This window comes from Ranitomeya variabilis, chromosome 8, assembly GCF_051348905.1.
Source record: "Ranitomeya variabilis isolate aRanVar5 chromosome 8, aRanVar5.hap1, whole genome shotgun sequence".
Lineage (NCBI taxonomy): Eukaryota > Metazoa > Chordata > Amphibia > Anura > Dendrobatidae > Ranitomeya > Ranitomeya variabilis.
In genome coordinates, this window is record NC_135239.1 from 71009285 (window position 1) to 71026818 (window position 17534).

Genomic DNA, 17534 nt, shown 5'->3' on the forward strand with positions numbered 1-17534 from the left:
TCTCGAATTGACTGTAATTCTTCATTTCCCCTGCGGGGGAGCTGCAAGGGGATGAAGTCTGTAATGTGGAGCAGAGTTGTGAATGAGTGTCATGGTGGCTTCAGGCATGCTGTAAGGCTATTCTGTGCGGCCCCCGTACATTGGGTCACAAACATGCTTGATGGCTCAGAAAGTCACCACATCCTTTTCCTTCTGGTGCAGAAAGCAGATGTCCTGTGTAGACATTTTCTCATTGCTCATCCTCCAGTAAATCCCATAAAGTACAGAACAGATAGTCATTAGTGATGAGTGCTGCTTCGGTATTGCGGGTGCTCGAGTGATGTGTTCGAGTTCCCACGGCCGCATGTTTTGCTGTGGTCAGACTGGCACAAAACATGCAAGGATTGCCCGTATATGTGAGGCAATTCCTGCCTGTTTTATGGCCCTCTAACATCCGCAAAACATGGGACCGCGGGAACTCGAACATGTCACTGGGGCACCCGCGATACCCTGTGTAGACTCGAGGAACAAGCACTTGCGCTCATCGCTAATAGTCATGTGTCTGTGTCTCCACCTTGTGTCCCGGAAGTGGATCCCCCTCTGTAAGACACTTGTGGCATGTCCTGTGCTATCAATCTGCCATAACTGTCCCGGAAGGGAATACCTGGGTAATGTCAGCCTTCGTGTAGTCTGACAACCTGGAACTTCTGATGTAGAGGGTCTTGGTGCTAGGGTGGGTGTTACACAGCAGATAAAGCTCCGTATGGCGGCTCGTACGTGAGGTGACTGTAGCGTCGCGGTGATGTAGGACGTTTAGCATGTTGCCGGATGCAGCCATGAGATGGCAGCCGAGACTCAGCACCCGCGCTTCAGGTTGATGATCCACGCCAGGGTTAGCTGTGGGATTAAAGGATTACTACAACGCTAATGCCGGTGTCCTAGGCTTTCCTCTGCTCTCCCAGCGTCTGCTTACAAATGAATCTTTTTTATGCATGAATTCTAGGAGGGAGCTGGAGAGCAGTGGCCTTTCCTTCACCCGGAAAGTGAAATACACCGCCCACATCTGGTACCTAAATACCCCAGTCCTGGGTGGCTTGTTGGCATCTAGGGCAGCACGGTGGCGCAGTGGTTAGCACAGCAGCCTTGCAGCGCCGGAGTCCTGGGTTCAAGCCCCACTAAGGACAACATTTGCAAAGAGTTTGTATGTTCTCTCCGTGTTTGTGTGGGTTTCCTCCGGGTATTCCGGTTTCCTCCCACATTCCAAAGACATACTGATAGGGAATTTAGATTGTGAGCCCCAACGCGGACAGCGACGATAATGTGTGCAACCTGTAAAGCGCTGCGGAATATGTTAGCGCTATATAAAAAAAAAAAAAAAAAAAATATATAATAATAATAATAAATGCCCCTGTTGTCTCCTAGTTCCACCCCTGGGTGCTGTGGTGGTACACAGATGACTTTCTCTGTTCTATAAAGAGTTTTAGGAGTTGGATCCCATAAAGCAGATTGTTGGGGGACGGGAGTGACGTCCCCCCCCATTGCAAGACTAGGCTAGCGTCGAACAGAGCTTTACATGTAAGAAATACTAACAATATAGACTTGTGTAGCCCTCGTCACTGGCTCCGAGAATGCCTTCAGAATAAAGTTTACCCCTTAGGGATATCAGGACAGATTCATCATTTGCAATCTCTTAAAGTCCCCATATTTGCTGATATTTTTGCACCACATTTTTCAAAATGGCGCACACGGTTCTTGAATTTGGTGTAAAATCAAAAATGCACTTTATTTTATCTTTAAGCATTTTTTTGCAGCTTTTCACCAAAAGTCCAAAACTCTTTTAAAGTCGCACATTTGTTTAAAAATGTGGAAAATGTTTTAAAAAATGGAGAGTGTTCATGGACTCTTTATTGTCTACTGGGGAAATTCAGGAGATAATGAGGTCTTTTGATAACTCAGATTGGTATTTGTTAGAAGAGTTAAGTGGTAGTTTGGGTAAATGAAAATGTGTCACATGCTAATTGCATCAGAAGTTTTTATGTTCAGGATTTGATTGTCGGATTACAATCGTTGAAGCTGGATAGATGTGGACATTAGGGGATATGTTAATTGTATTTGTGTTACAAAGATTAACGATTGTTTTGTTTTTTTGTGTATGTATTTTGCTGATTTGTTTTAAAAAACAAAACCCAATAAAAATGATGTTTAAAAAAAAAATAAAAAATAGTAAATAAAATGTGCAAAACTGAAAACTCCTCCAGAAACCTTACTAGAGGGACGGGAGTGAGATGCGCCAAATTAATGCGACATTTTGTAAAAGTCACGTTATATAAACAGCTGGATAAGCAAAGTTGTTGGGGAGGAAGCAAAAACAGATGTAAGAAAGAAAGTGGCGAAAAATGTATAGATAAAAAGGTGCAAATAATAAAACCACTAAAAAAGGAGCAAATTACTCCAGAAAAGTGGAGAAACAGCAATGAAGAATCTGGGCCATATTGTGAAGATACTAATATCACTAATCCGAGAGCAACATAGTGTAGAGACAGGGACCCTGATTCCAACAATGTGCTACTGGGTTGCTTGCTGTAGTTTTTAGAAAAATACTGTTTTTTCAGCAAGATACTATATCTAGATGACTATTTAGATTGCTGCCATGTAGTCCAGCCACGCCTCCACCACTGATTGGCAGCTTTCTGCCTATGCACAGTGCACACAGAAATCTGCCCATCGGTGATGTGGGCGGGGTTATACCGAGCTCGGCATTCAGAGAACTGCTAGATCTGCAGCAGAGAAAACTATTTCTTATCCAAACTGCAGCACCCAGTAAAGTAAGTGACACATTGTAGCCCCCACATTACGCTGCGCTCAGATGGGGTAGCAAAAACCTGGTGACAGATTCCATTTAAAGATATGTTGAATATTAGGGCTGAAGAACCATCACCCTCTAACAGTGGACACATTTCTAATTTTGGGGGGTTTGGAGTAAGAAATGTATATTTGTGCATTATTACATTTTAGGTGTTTTGCAGGGAATCTGGCACGATAAAACGCAAGCGATTTTACAAAACAGAAGCGATCTGTGTGGCTTCATCCATATTAATCCGTGCAGAGTTAGTTCCAGCTTGTGGAAAACTCCCACTCTATGTGGCATTGCTTAAAGGAGAAGTTTAAAGGCATCCACATAGCACTGTGTGAAGAAAGGGAGAGTGCGGCAGAGGACAACAAAACGGATAATTGTTAAATATTTAGAAAAATTAATAAAAAAGGAATTTGAACTGATGTGGGTGACAAAACATGTTGCACTTGTGAGTTTGCTGCATGTCCGCCCCATGATGTCAGAGACAGTAATAAGCATTCTGCAGGTTTGCTGACAAGTTCATGGCAATACATTCCAAATCGTCTCTTTATGATGTGTGATATATATATTCTAGGTGCTGGAAAAGTTGACGAGTCCTGACATATATAAGAGAAAGCCGCGGCCGTGTCCTGAATCCACTGTTCTCCTCATCTGTGATACATTCTGTAGAGGCCATCACCTGTATGTCATCTGCATGACTGGGACATCGCACCCACACACTGAAGCTGTGCACACCCTGCGTGAAACCATCTTCTGCTTCATAAATATTATTTCTGGAGTCCTTAATGCGCTGACACCCCTGTGATATTGGTTTATTTCATGACTATGACTGCACACAGGCACATGATATGTGGTCTATTGCCTAAATAGAAAACAGCCTGAGAATTGTAGGGACTGCCAATGCCAAATACAGGGCCAGGGCGTTTTACTGATACTCTGCCCCATACATTTTTGTGGGGCTTGCTGAAAATCCTCTATATGCTGCCAAACTGTTCTCAATTATACTGTATACAGTGGCTTGTAAAAGTATTCATTCCCTTGGCATTTTCTGGGTCATTACTTTTGTAGAGCCTCCTTTTACAGCAGTTACAGCTGCAAGTAACTTTGGATAAATCTCTATGAGCTTTCCACATCTTGCCACTGGGATTTTTACCTATTCCTCAAGGCAAACCTGCTCCAGCTCCTCCAAGTTAGATTTTTTTCCTCTGGTGAACAGCAATCTTCAAGTCTGGCTACAGATTCTCAGTTGGATTAAGGTCTGGGCTTTGACTAGGCCACTCCAGAACATTTACACATTTCCCCTTAAACCACCAGTATTTCTTTAGCAGTATGCTTTGGGTCATTGTCTTGCTGGAAGGTGAACCGCCGTCCCAGTGAGAAATCACTGACAGACTGAAACAGGTTTTGCTCAAGAATATCCCTGTATTTTGTACAATCCATCTTCCCTTCAAGTTAGATCATTTTCACTGTCCCTGCTGCCGGAAAACATCCCCACAACATGATGCTTCCACCACCATGTTTGACTGTGGGGATGGTGTTCTTGGGGTGATGAGCTGTGTTGATTTGGTGTCAGACAGTGTTTAACTTGATGGACAAAAAGTTCAATTTTGGTCTCATCTGACAACAACACCTACCTCCAAACATTTTGGAAGTGTCCCACATGTCTTTTGGCAAATGCAAAATGAGCCTTACAATTTTTGTGTGCAAGTAAAGACATTTTTTCTGTCTACTCTTCCATAAAGGCCACCTCTATAGCATGTATGGCTTATTGTTGTGGTATGAACAGATACTCTAGTCTCTGCTTGGGAACTATGCAGCTCCTTCAGGGTTACCATTGGTCTCTGTGCTGCCTCTCTGATTAATGTCCTCCTTGCTTAGGCTGAGCGTTTTGGTGGGTGGTCCTCCCTTGGTAGGTTTGTTGTGGTACCATGTTCTTTCCATTTGATGATAATGGATTTGATGGTGTTTTGGGGGATTATCAGAGATTGGGATATTTTTTATAACCCAACCCTGACTTGTACTTCTCAACAACTTTGTCCCTGGCTTGTTTGGAGATCTCCTTGGTCTTCATGGTCTTGTTTGGTTAGTGGTGCCTCTTGCTTTATGGTGTTTGGTTAGTGGTGCCTCTTGCTTTATGGTGTTTGGTTAGTGGTGCCTCTTGCTTTATGGTGTTTGGTTAGTGGTGTCTCTTGCTTATTGGTGTTGCAGCCTCTGTGGCCTTTCAGAAAAGGTAAAGTGTATATACTGACCAACATGTGACACTTAGATTGCACCAAGGTGGACGTCCTGTCACTGAACATGTGACTTATGAAGGTAATTGCTTGCACTAGACATTTTTAGGAGCTTCATAGCAAAAGGGTGAATACTTATGCCCATGCCAAGTTTTAGTTATTTGATCCCATAAATTTATGTTATGCCTATAATTTGTTCACTTCACTTCACCAACTTAGACTATGTAGTGCTGATGCACTACACACACGAATCGTATTACAAAATTATTTAAGTATAGGTTGAAACATAACAAAATAGGTAAAAAGCCAAGTGGGTGAATACTTTCGCAAGCCACTGTATATGGAATGGATTTTCAATAGCAGGAATTTTAGCAATAAATCTGCAATATGAAACTATATCTTTATATGGTACTTCAAAAATAACTTTTTGCTTGTTTACTGGATCACTAATTCTCAGTTGAGAAGAAAGTGAACACTCGTCCACGGATATCTACAAGACTTTGTATTTATGGTGTTGCTTATATAGCACCGTTATATACTGTAGTGCTTTACAGACATTATCATTGCTGTCCCCACTGGGGCTCACAAAATAATTCCCTATCAGTATGTCTTTGGAGCGTGGGAGGAAACCGGAGACAGCCTTGTTGCTTCCGGTTCTAATGTATTAAAAAAATAAATCTCTGCTTCTCCTACCCAAACAACCGTAAAATACTGACAACACACAGATGACAACCGTGTACTATTTCTTTCTTATTGGGCCATTGACTTGCTTTGGACATATGCGTGTTATTTGTCAAAAAAAAAATTAGATGTGTAAAAAGGGCACATTAATTTGATGGGTCCTTGATCTATCTGCAAAAATAGTAGCACATGTTCCAAAAATACTCATCATGTGCGACCGTGCCGCGACTCAAACATTCTATGAACCCCACTGGTTTAATCTGGATTTCTGTATTCTTTATTATACCAGTTGTTATGACCTTTTTGTAGTAAAAATGCCACCTAGTGATCTAGTCCAGCCCATCTGGATTACAGGGTCAAGATATTCCACAGATAACAGTAACATTAGTAACATTAGTGTCGGTCTGTAGACGACCGTGATACCGTAACTGGACTGTTGCAAAATGAAGGAGATTCTGCTGTGGAGATCACTGGCAGAACATTGCAAAATTCAGCAAGCTGTGCAGAGTGTAACCCAGCACCAGCTGTCGACCTCAGCACACGTCATCCTGTTGCCTCTGATTAGACTTTTGAAACCTGCAAGTTTGTCGCCTTCTGTAAAACAGTAACCATTAAGCTTGTTGCTTTCCCATGAGTAAAGAGTGAAGGACGACTTTACCAGCAAAGGCCAGTGCATTCCAGTATATATTGAAAGCGTTAGATATGTCACACAAAATACTTAATAAGTAACATTTCCCTCATGTCTACTTTACATCAGCACAATTTTGGAACCCCAATTTTTTTTTGTTAGGGAGTTATAAGGGTTAAAAGTTGACCAGCAATTTCTCATTTTTGCAACACCATTTTTTTTTTTAGGGACCACATTTCATTTGAAGTAATTTTGAGGGGTCTATATGATAGAAAATACCCAAGTGTGACACCATTTTAAAAACTGCACCCCTCAAGGTGCTCAAAACCACATTCAAGAAGTTTATTAACCCTTCAGGTGTTTCACAGGAATTTTTGAAATGTTTAAATAAAAATGAACATTTAACTTTTTTTTCACACAAAATTTATTTCAGCTCCAATTTGTTTTATTTTACCAAGGGTAACAGGAGAAAATGGACCCCAAAAGTTGTTGTACAATTTGTCCTGAGTACGCTGATACTCCATATGTGGGGGTAAACCACTGTTTGGGCGCATGGCAGAGCTCGGAAGGGAAGGAGCGCCGTTTGACTTTTCAATGCAAATTTGACTGGAATTGAGATGGGACGCCATGTTGCGTTTGGAGAGCCCCTGATGTGCCTAAACATTGAAACCCCCCACAAGTGACACCATTTTGGAAAGTAGACCCCTTAAGGAACTTATCTAGATGTGTGGTGAGCACTTTGACCCAACAAGTGCTTCACAGAAGTTTATAATGCAGAGCCGTAAAAATAAAAAAATCAAATTTTTTCACAAAAATGATCTTTTCGCCCCCAATTTTTTATTTTCCCAAGAGAAAGAGAAGAAATTGGACCCTAAAAGTTGTTGTGCAATTTGTCCTGAGTACGCTGATACCCGATATGTGGGGGTAAACCACTGTTTGGGTGCATGGCAAAGCTCGGAAGGGAAGGAGCGCCGTTTGACTTTTCAATGCAAAATTGACAGGAATTGAGATGGAACACCATATTACGTTTGGAGAGCCCCTGATGTGACTAAACATTGAAACCCCCCACAAGTGACACCATATTGGAAAGTAGACCCCCTAAGGAACTTATCTAGATGTGTTTTGAGAGCTTTGAACCCCCAAGTGTTTCACTACAGTTTATAACGCAGAGCCGTGAAAAAAAAAAAATTTCCACAAAAATTATTTTTTAGCCCCCAGTTTTGTATTTTCCCAAGGGTAACAGGAGAAATTTGACCCCAAAAGTTGTCCAATTTGTCCTGAGTACGCTGATACCCATATGTGGGGGGGGGGGGGGGAACCACTGTTTGGGCGCATGGCAGAGATCGGAAGGGAAGGAGCACCATTTGGAATGCAGACTTAGATGGATTGGTCTGCAGGCGTCACGTTGCATTTGCAGAGCCCCTGATGTACCCAAACAGTAGAAACCCCCATAAGTGACCCCATATTGGAAACTAGACCTCCCAAGGAACTTATCTAGATGTATTGTGAGAACTTTGAACCCCCAAGTGTTTCACTACAGTTTATAACGCAGAGCCGTGAAAATAAAAAATCCATTTTTTTCCCACAAACATTATTTTTTAGCCCCCAGTTTTGTATTTTTCCAAGGGTAACAGGAGAAATTGGACCCCAAAAGTTGTTGTCCAATGTGTCCTGAGTACGCTGATACCCCATATGTTGGGGTAAACCCCTAAACAGTGGAAACCCCCCAATTATAACTGAAACCCTAATCCAAACACATCCCTAACCCTAATCCCAACGGTAACCCTAACCATACCCCTAACCCTGACACACCCCTAACCCTAATCCCAACCCTATTCCCAACCGTAAATGTAATCCAAACCCTAACTTTAGTCCCAACCCTAACCCTAACTTTAGCCCCAACCCTTACTGTAGCCTTAACCCTAGCCCCAACCCTAGCCCTAACCCTAGCCCTAAGCCTAACCCTAGCCCTAACCTTAACCCTAGCCCTAACCCTAGCCCTAACCCTAATGGAAAAATGGAAATAAATACATTTTTTTAATTTTTCCCTAACTAAGGGGGTGATGAAGGGGGTTTGATTTACTTTTATAGCGGGTTTTTTAGCAGATTTTTATGATTGGCAGCTGTCATACACTGAAAGACGCTTTTTATTGCAAAAAATATTTTTGGCGTTACCACATTTTGAGAGCTATAATTTTTCCATATTTTGGTCCACAGAGTCATGTGAGATCTTGTTTTTTGCAGGACGAGTTGACGTTTTTATTGGTAACATTTTCGTGCATTCTTTGATCGCATTTTATTCCGATTTTTGTGAGGCAGAATGACCAAAAACCAGCTATTCATTCATTTCTTTTGGGGGAGGCGTTTATACCATTCCGCGTTTGGTAAAATGGATAAAGCAGTTTTATTCTTCGGGTCAGTACGATTACAGCGATACCTCATTTATATAATTTTTTATGTTTTGGCGCTTTTATACGATAAAAACTATTTTATAGAAAAAATAATTATTTTTGCATCGCTTTATTCTGAGGACTAAAACTTTTTTATTTTTTCTTTGATGACGCTGTATGGCGGCTCGTTTTTTGCGGGATAAGATGACGTTTTCAGCGGTACCATGGTTATTTATATTGGTCTTTTTGATCGCATGTTATTCCACTTTTTGTTTGGCGGTATGATAATAAAGCGTTGTTTTTTGCCTCGGTTTGTTTGTTTTTTGGTTTTTTTTACGGTGTTCACTGAAGGGGTTAACTAGTGGGACAGTTTTATAGGTCAGGTTGTTACGGAAGCAGCGATGCTAAATATGTGTTTTTTTTATTTAGATAAGGAAATGTATTTATAGGAACAATATATTTTTTTTATTTTTGGGGGATTTTTTTTTTTTTTTTTTTTACACATGTGAATATTTTTTTTTTTTACACAATAACATTGGGGGGGGGGCATCATGTTATAGTGTAAGATCGCTGATCTGACACTTTGCTGTGCGTGATGCTTCCTTATACCGCCGGAACACTGCCATCATGTTTGATCGCAGTGTGCCAGGGTTTAATGTGCTGGGGGCGGTCCGTGACTGCTCCTGGCACATAGTGCCGGATGTCAGCTGCGATAGTCAGGTGACACCCGGCCGTGATCGGCCGCGCTCCCCCCGTGAGCGCGGCCGATCGCATATGACGTACTATCCCGTCACTGAGAATTAAGTCCCAGGTCACCTTGACGGGATAGTACGTCATATGGGATTAAGGGGTTAACAACAGCTTGTGCTGCATTATATAGAGAAACAAAATTCTAGATTGCTGTACTATATGGTTGTTCTTGTGATTACAGTGATACCAGATTTAAATCGTTTTTTTTATCTTTTGCTGCTATCGCACAGTAAAAATATTTTTTCATTTTTTTTATTTTTTGGCAAACAGAGCTGTATAAGGGCTTATTTTTTGCGAGACGAGTTGCAATTTTTTTTGGTGCCATCTTGGGGTACATAATATTTTTTTATCACTTTTTATTCAGATTTTTCAGAAACAATGAACAAAAAAACAGCAATTCAGTTCTGTTTAGATTTTGCGCCGTTAACCATGCGGTAAAAGTGATCAGACAGATTTGTCTGTGTGGTCGGTACGATTACAGCGATACCAGGTTTATATCTTTCTTTTTTTAAGCTTTGCTATTTTTGCACACTAAAAATGATATTTTACAAAAATGAATTTGTTTTTGTATTGCCATATTCTGAGAGGTGTAACTTTTTTTACTTTTTTGCCAAATGAGCCAAATTAGGGCTTGTTTTTATGCAGAACCTTTTGGCGGTTTTATTTATACAATTTTTTTTACATATGACTTACTGAACGGTTTTTATTCACTGTTTTGTGAGACCATAAGAAAAAGTAATATTTTTGGCATGTTTTATATTAATTTTTTCGGCGTTTGCCATACAGAATAAATAATGTGCCAGTTTTATAGATTGGGTCGGTCCGGTCTCGGCGATACCAATTATGTTTACCTTTTTTTTTGTTTTATCACAAACACCGCATTTTGTGTGGCGAAACGGCTTTTAATGATTTGTGTGTGCTTTTTTGCAAGTTTTTTTAAATTGTTTTACAAATTTTATTTTACTTTTTTGCTTTTTCACTTAATCCCACTGTTGGACATGTATAATTTTTATTTTGCTCACTGGTCTCATGCACTGTAGTACTCGTGTACTGCAGTGCATGAGACCAGTCAGCAAGTCACTGACAGAGCCTGTGAGACCCAGCTTACAAGCACAAAGGGGGTTCTTGTAATGTACAGCTGACACACGAGGGGCACCGCTATACACCTATTCCTCAGCACCGTTAAAAAGCGGCACTGAGGAATAAGGCCCCTTAACGGCCGCCATTAAAAGGCTTATCGGCGGGTGATTAGGGGTTAATGGACAAGCCACGAGACAAACTGACGAGCACAGCAACCTGTTAAATCATGCTTAAGATGTCCAAATAATGATAATGAAATTGGTACAAGGATGTTGACATTGTTTTTACATGTACGGCGCATGTTGTGTCCCTCCGGCGCAGAGCCCACATCTTTCCCGGCACGTCAGCTGTTTTGAACAGCTGACATGTGCCCCTAACAGCCGCTGGTGGAAGCGCGATCCACCCACGCCTGTTAACCCGTTAAATGCCGCTGTCAATCTCTGACAGCAGCATTTAATGTGATCGCGCCGGAAGCAAGTCACGTGACTGCGGGTAGCTAATGGGATGGCATGACATGGTATGTCAGTTTTAGAATTTGGCGAATATGGTAAAAAAAATGTTAAAAAAACAGTTGTGGAATTGTACTTTTTTTTGCAATTTCACTGCGCTTGGAATTTTTTTCTTGTTTTCGAGCACAGGATATGGTAAAATCAATGGTGTCATTCAAAAGTACAACCTGTCCCGCAAAAAACAAGCCCTCACATGGCCATATTGACGGAAAAATAAAAAAGTTATCGCTCTGGGAATTACATTTTTCCTGGTTTGCCATCTTCTTAAAGAGGCTGTGTGCACATACCCTAATACTGTGCTTAATATATTAATCTATAGTGCAAATTGTATTTTAATTATGTCTATATTAAACAGAGAATTTGTACAGTTCCTTTATTTCCAAGCTACCAGTATTCACTAAAACACACCTTTTGTTGCCATAATTTCGGGGGTCTGTCCTGTGTTTTCTTCTTGCAGGGCAAGAAAAAACAGAGGACATTTAAAATGGGGTTTCCAAGTGCATTCAAGCTCATAGAAGAAATTGCGACATTCCCCTCCCACCTTTGAGCTTACTCTTATTCTGCATTGCACATTTTTTGCATAGTGTGGTCAATGAGCTCAATGATTCCTGTAATTTTCCGGTCTTTACAGTCAATCTACTATATAATTGTCTAAGGGTCACTTCTGTCTGTCACAGAAATCCCGCGTCGCTGATTGGTCGCTGCCCAAGGCCATGACCAAGCATCGACGGGCACAGTCCAGCCGCGAATTGGCCCCTCCCTCCTCCCCTGCAGTCACTGCCCCCTCCCTACTCCCCCCCAGTCAGCGCCCACATAGCGTTAACCGGACTGCCTTACACAGCGGCATAACGCGGTGTAAGGCAATCCATTAACGCTGCCATTAACCCTCTGTGTGACCAACTTTTTACTATTGATGCTGCCCATGCAGCATCAATAGTAAAAACATATAATGTTAAAAATAATAAAAAAAAAAAAAATCATTATATACTCACCCTTCGACGGCCCCGGATCCAGCCCAGGCCTTTCCCGCTCCTCGCGCGCCACTCCGGTCCCCAGAATGCATTGCGGCAATGACTGGAGATGACGTAGCAGTCTCGCGAGACCGCTACATCATCACGTGTTATTGCCGCTTGGGACAAGAGCGGTGCGCAAGGAGCGGGAAAGGCCTGGGCTGGATCCGGGGGCTGTCGGAGGGTGAGTATATAACTATTTTTTATTTTAATTTTTTTTTTACAGGAATATGTTGCCCACATTGCTATATACTGCTTGGGCTGTGTTATATACTACGTGGGCAGTGTTATATACTGCGTGGGCTGTGTTATATACTACATCGGCTGTGCAATATAATACGTGGCTGTGCTATATACTACGTGGGCTGTGTAATATACTACGTGGCTGTGTAATATACTGCATGGGCTGTGCTATATACTGCTTGAGCTGTGCAATATACTACGTGGCTGTGCTATATACTACGGGGCTGTGCAATATACTACGTGGCTGTGCTATATACTTCGTGGCTCTGCAATATACTACGTGGGACTACGTGGGCTGTGTTATATACTGCATGAGCTGTGTTATATACTACGTCGCTGTGCTATATACTACGTTGGCTGTGCAATATACTACGTGGGCTGTGTAATATATTGCGTGGCTGTAATATACTGTGTGGGCTGTGCTATATACTGCATGGGCTGTGTTATACTGCGTCGGCTGTGCAATATACTACGTGGCTGTGCTATATACTACGTGGGCTGTGTAATATACTACATGGCTGTGTTATATACTACGTGGGCTGTGCTATATACTACGTGGACTGTGCAGTATACTACGTGGCTGTGCAATATACTACGTGGCTGTGCAATATACTACGTGGGCTGTGCTACATACTACGTAGTCTTGCAATATACTACGTGGGCTGTGTTATATACTACGTGGCTGTGTTATATACTGCGTGGGCTGTTATATACTACGTGGGCTGTGTAATATACTACGTGGCTGTGCTATACTACGTGGCTGTGCTATATACTATGTGGGCTGTGCAATATACTACGTGGGCTGTGCAATATACTACGTGGCAGTGCAATATACTACGTGGGCTGTGCAATATACTACGTGGGCTGTGCAATATACTACATGGGCTGTGCTACATACTACGTCGCTGTGCTATATACTATGTGGGCTGTGCAATATACTACGTGGGCTGTGCAATATACTACGTGGCTGTGCAATATACTACGTGGGCTGTGCAATATACTACGTGGCTGTGCAATATACTACGTGGGCTGTGCAATATACTACATAGGCTGTGCTACATACTACGTGGCTGTGCAATATACTACCTGGGCTGTGTTATACACTACGTGGCTGTGTTATACACTGCGTGGGCTGTGTTATACACTACGTGGGCTGTGTTATATACTGCGTGTGCTGTTATATACTACGTGAGCTGTGTAATATACTACGTGGCTGTGTAATATACTACATGGCTGTGTAATATACTACGTGGCTGTGCTATATACTACGTGGCTGTGCTATATACTACGTGGGCTGTGCAATATAGTACGTGGGCTGTGTAATATACTACGTGGCTGTGTAATATACTACATGGCTGTGTAATATACTACGTGGCTGTGCTATATACTACGTAGCTGTGCTATATACTATGTGGGCTGTGCAATATACTACGTGGGCTGTGCAATATACTACGTGGGCTGTGCAATATACTACGTGGCTGTGCAATATACTACGTGGGCTGTGCAATATACTACATGGGCTGTGCTACATACTACATGGCTGTGCAATATACTACCTGGGCTGTGTTATACACTACGTGGGCTGTGTTATACACTACGTGGGCTGTGTTATATACTGCGTGGGCTGTTATATACTACGTGGGCTGTTATATACTACGTGGCTGTGTAATATACTACATGGCTGTGTAATATACTACGTGGCTGTGCTATATACTGCGTGGCTGTGCTATATACTATGTGGGCTGTGCAATATACTATGTGGGCTGTGCAGTATACTACGTGGCTGTGCAATATACTATGTGGGCTGTGCAATATACTACGTGGCTGTGCAATATACTACGTGGGCTGTGCAATATACTACATGGGCTGTGCTACATACTACGTGGCTGTGCAATATACTACCTGGGCTGTGTTATACACTACGTGGCTGTGTTATACACTACGTGGGATGTGTTATGTACTGCGTGGGCTGTGTTATATACTACGTGGCTGTGTTATATACTACGTGGGCTGTGCAATATACTACGTGGCTGTGCAATATACTACATGGGCTGTGCAATATACTACATGGGCTGTGCTACATACTATGTGGCTGTGCAATATACTACCTGGGCTGTGTTATACACTATGTGGCTGTGTTATACACTACGTGGGCTGTGTTATATACTGCGTGGGCTGTGTTATATACTACGTGGCTGTGTTATATGCTATGTGGGCTGCTATATACTACGTGGCTGTGCTATATACTACGTGGCCGGCCGCGAACAATCAGCGACAGGCGCACTCCGGCCATGAATTGCCGCAGGATTTGAACCACGCTTTGCTAATTGGTCGCACCCGGCCAGCCGAATTCTGTGTATGCATTGTATTATTCTAAAATCTTCGTAAATAAACTACATATATATTCTAAAATACCCGATGCATTAGAATCGGGCCACCATCTAGTCTATATATATAATTGTCTAAGGTCCACTTCCGTCTGTTTGTCTGTAACAGAAATCCCGCGTCGCTGATTGGTCGCGCCCAGCCGTGACCAATCAGCAATATTACGGCGGGATTTAAACACTGCTTCACTTTTTACTATTGATGCTGCCTATGCAGCATCAATAGTAAAAATATATAATGTTAAAAATAATAATAATAAACAAATCGTGATATTTTCACCTTCCGGCGTCCCCGGCAGCTTTTCCCGCTCCTCGCGATGCTCCGGTCCCAGTAATGCTTTGCGGTAATGACCCCAGATGACGTAGCGGTTTAGCGAGACCGCTACATCATCACGGGTTATTGTCGCAAGGCATTACTGAGAACGGAGCATCGCGAGGAGCATTGCTAAAGGCCTGGGCTGGATCCGGGGGCCGCCAGAAGGTGAGTATATAACTATTTTTTATTTTAATTCTTTTTTTAACAGGGATATGGTGCCCACACTGCTATATACTACGTGGCTGTGTTATATACTATGTGGGCTGTGCTATATACTACGTGGCTGTGCAATATACTAAGTGGCTGTGCTATATACTACGTGGCTGTGCTATGTACTATGTGGCTGTGTTATATACTACGTTGCTGTGCTATATACTATGTGGCTGTGCTATATACTACGTGGCTGTGTTATATACTATGTGGGCTGTGCTATATACTAAGTGGCTGTGCAATATACTAAGTGGCTGTGCTATATACTACGTGGCTGTGCTATGTACTATGTGGCTGTGTTATATACTACGTTGCTGTGCTATATACTATGTGGCTGTGCTATATACTATGTGCACTGTTATATGCTACTTGGGCTGTTATATACTACGTGGCTGTGCTATATACTACGTGACTGTGCTATATACTACATCGCTGTGCTATATACTACATGGCTGTGCTATATACTACGTGGGCTGTGTTATATGCTACGTGGGCTGTGCAATATACTGCGTGGCTGTGCAATATACTGCGTGGCTGTGCAATATACTACGTGGCTGTGTTATATACTACGTGGCTGTGTTATACGCTATGTGGCTGTGCTATATGCTACTTGGGCTGTGTTATATACTATGTGGGCTGCGTTATATGCTATGTGGGCTGCCTTATATGCTATGTGGCTGTGTTACATACTACGTGGCTGTGCTATATACTACGTGGGCTGTGTTATATGCTACGTGGGCTGTGCAATATACTACGTGGCTGTGTTATATCCTCTTTCTGACCTCGGACGGGATAGTATGTTTGAGGTCAGATGCCCTGTTTTGATGCAGGGCTCCGGTGGTGAGCCCGCATCAAAGCCGGGACATGTCAGCTGTTTTGAACAGCTGACATGTGCCCGCAATAGCAGTGGGTGAAATCGCGATTCACCCGCCGCTATTAGCTAGTTAAATGCTGCTGTCAAACGCTGACAGCGGCATTTAACCGAGCGGCCGGAAATGAGCACATCGCCAACTCCTGTCACATGATCGGGGGTCAGCGATGCTTCTGCATTCTGCATTGTAATGATAGAGTTCCTTGAGACCTCTATGGTTACTGATGCCGGCCTGCTGTGAGCGCCCCCCTGTGGTCGGCGCTCATAGAACACCTGCATTTCTGCTGCATAGCAGCGATCTGATGATCGCTGCTATGTAGCTGAGCCGATCGAGTGGTGCCAGCTTCTTGCCTCCCATGGAGGGTATTGAAGCATGGCAAAAGTAAAAAAAAAAAAAAAAGTTAAAAAAAAATGTGAAAAAAATAAAAACAATATAAAAGTTTAAATCACCCCCCTTTCGCCCCATTCAAAATAAATCAATAAAAAAAAATCAAACCTACACATATTTGGTATCGCCGCGTTCAGAATCGCCCGATCTATCAATAAAAAAGGATTAACCTGATCGCTAAACGGCGTAGCGAGAAACAAATTTGAAATGCCGGAATTACGTTTTTTTGGTCGCCGCGACATTGCATTAAAATGCAATAATGGGCGATCAAAAGAACGTATCTGCACCAAAATGCTATCATAAAAAATGCCAGCTCAGCACGCAAAAAATAAGCCCTCACCCGACCCCAGATCATGAAAAATGGAGACGCTACGGGTATCGGAAAATGGCGCAATTTTTTTTTTTTAGCAACGTTTGGAATGTTTTTTCACCACTTAGATAAAAGAGAACCTAGACATGTTAGGTGTCTATGAACTCATAATGACCTGGAGAATCATAATGGCAGTCAGTTCAGTTTCAGCATTTAGTGAACCTAGTAAAAAAGCCAATCAAAAAACAAGTGTGGGACTGCACTTTTTTGCAATTTCACCGCACTTGGAATTTTTTCCCCATTTTCTAGTACACGACATGCTAAAACCAATGATGTCGTTCAAAAGTACAATTTGTTTCACAAAAAATAAGCCCTCCCATGGCCATATTGACAGAAAAATAAAAAAGTTATGGCTCTGGGAAGGAGGGGAGCAAAAAACGAACACGGAAAAACGGAAAATCCCAAGGTCATGAAGGGGATATGCTACGTGGCTGTGCTATATGCTACGTGGGCTGTGTTATATGCTACGTGGCTGTGCTATATGCTACATGGGCTGTGTTATATACTACGTGTGCTGTGTTATATGCTACGTGGCTGTGCTATATTTCTCTGCTGTGTATCTGTATATAATGAATCGTGGACGGTATGTGTTAAAGGGGGGGGCCCACTGAGACTCTTTCGCCCGGGGCCCTCAAAAACC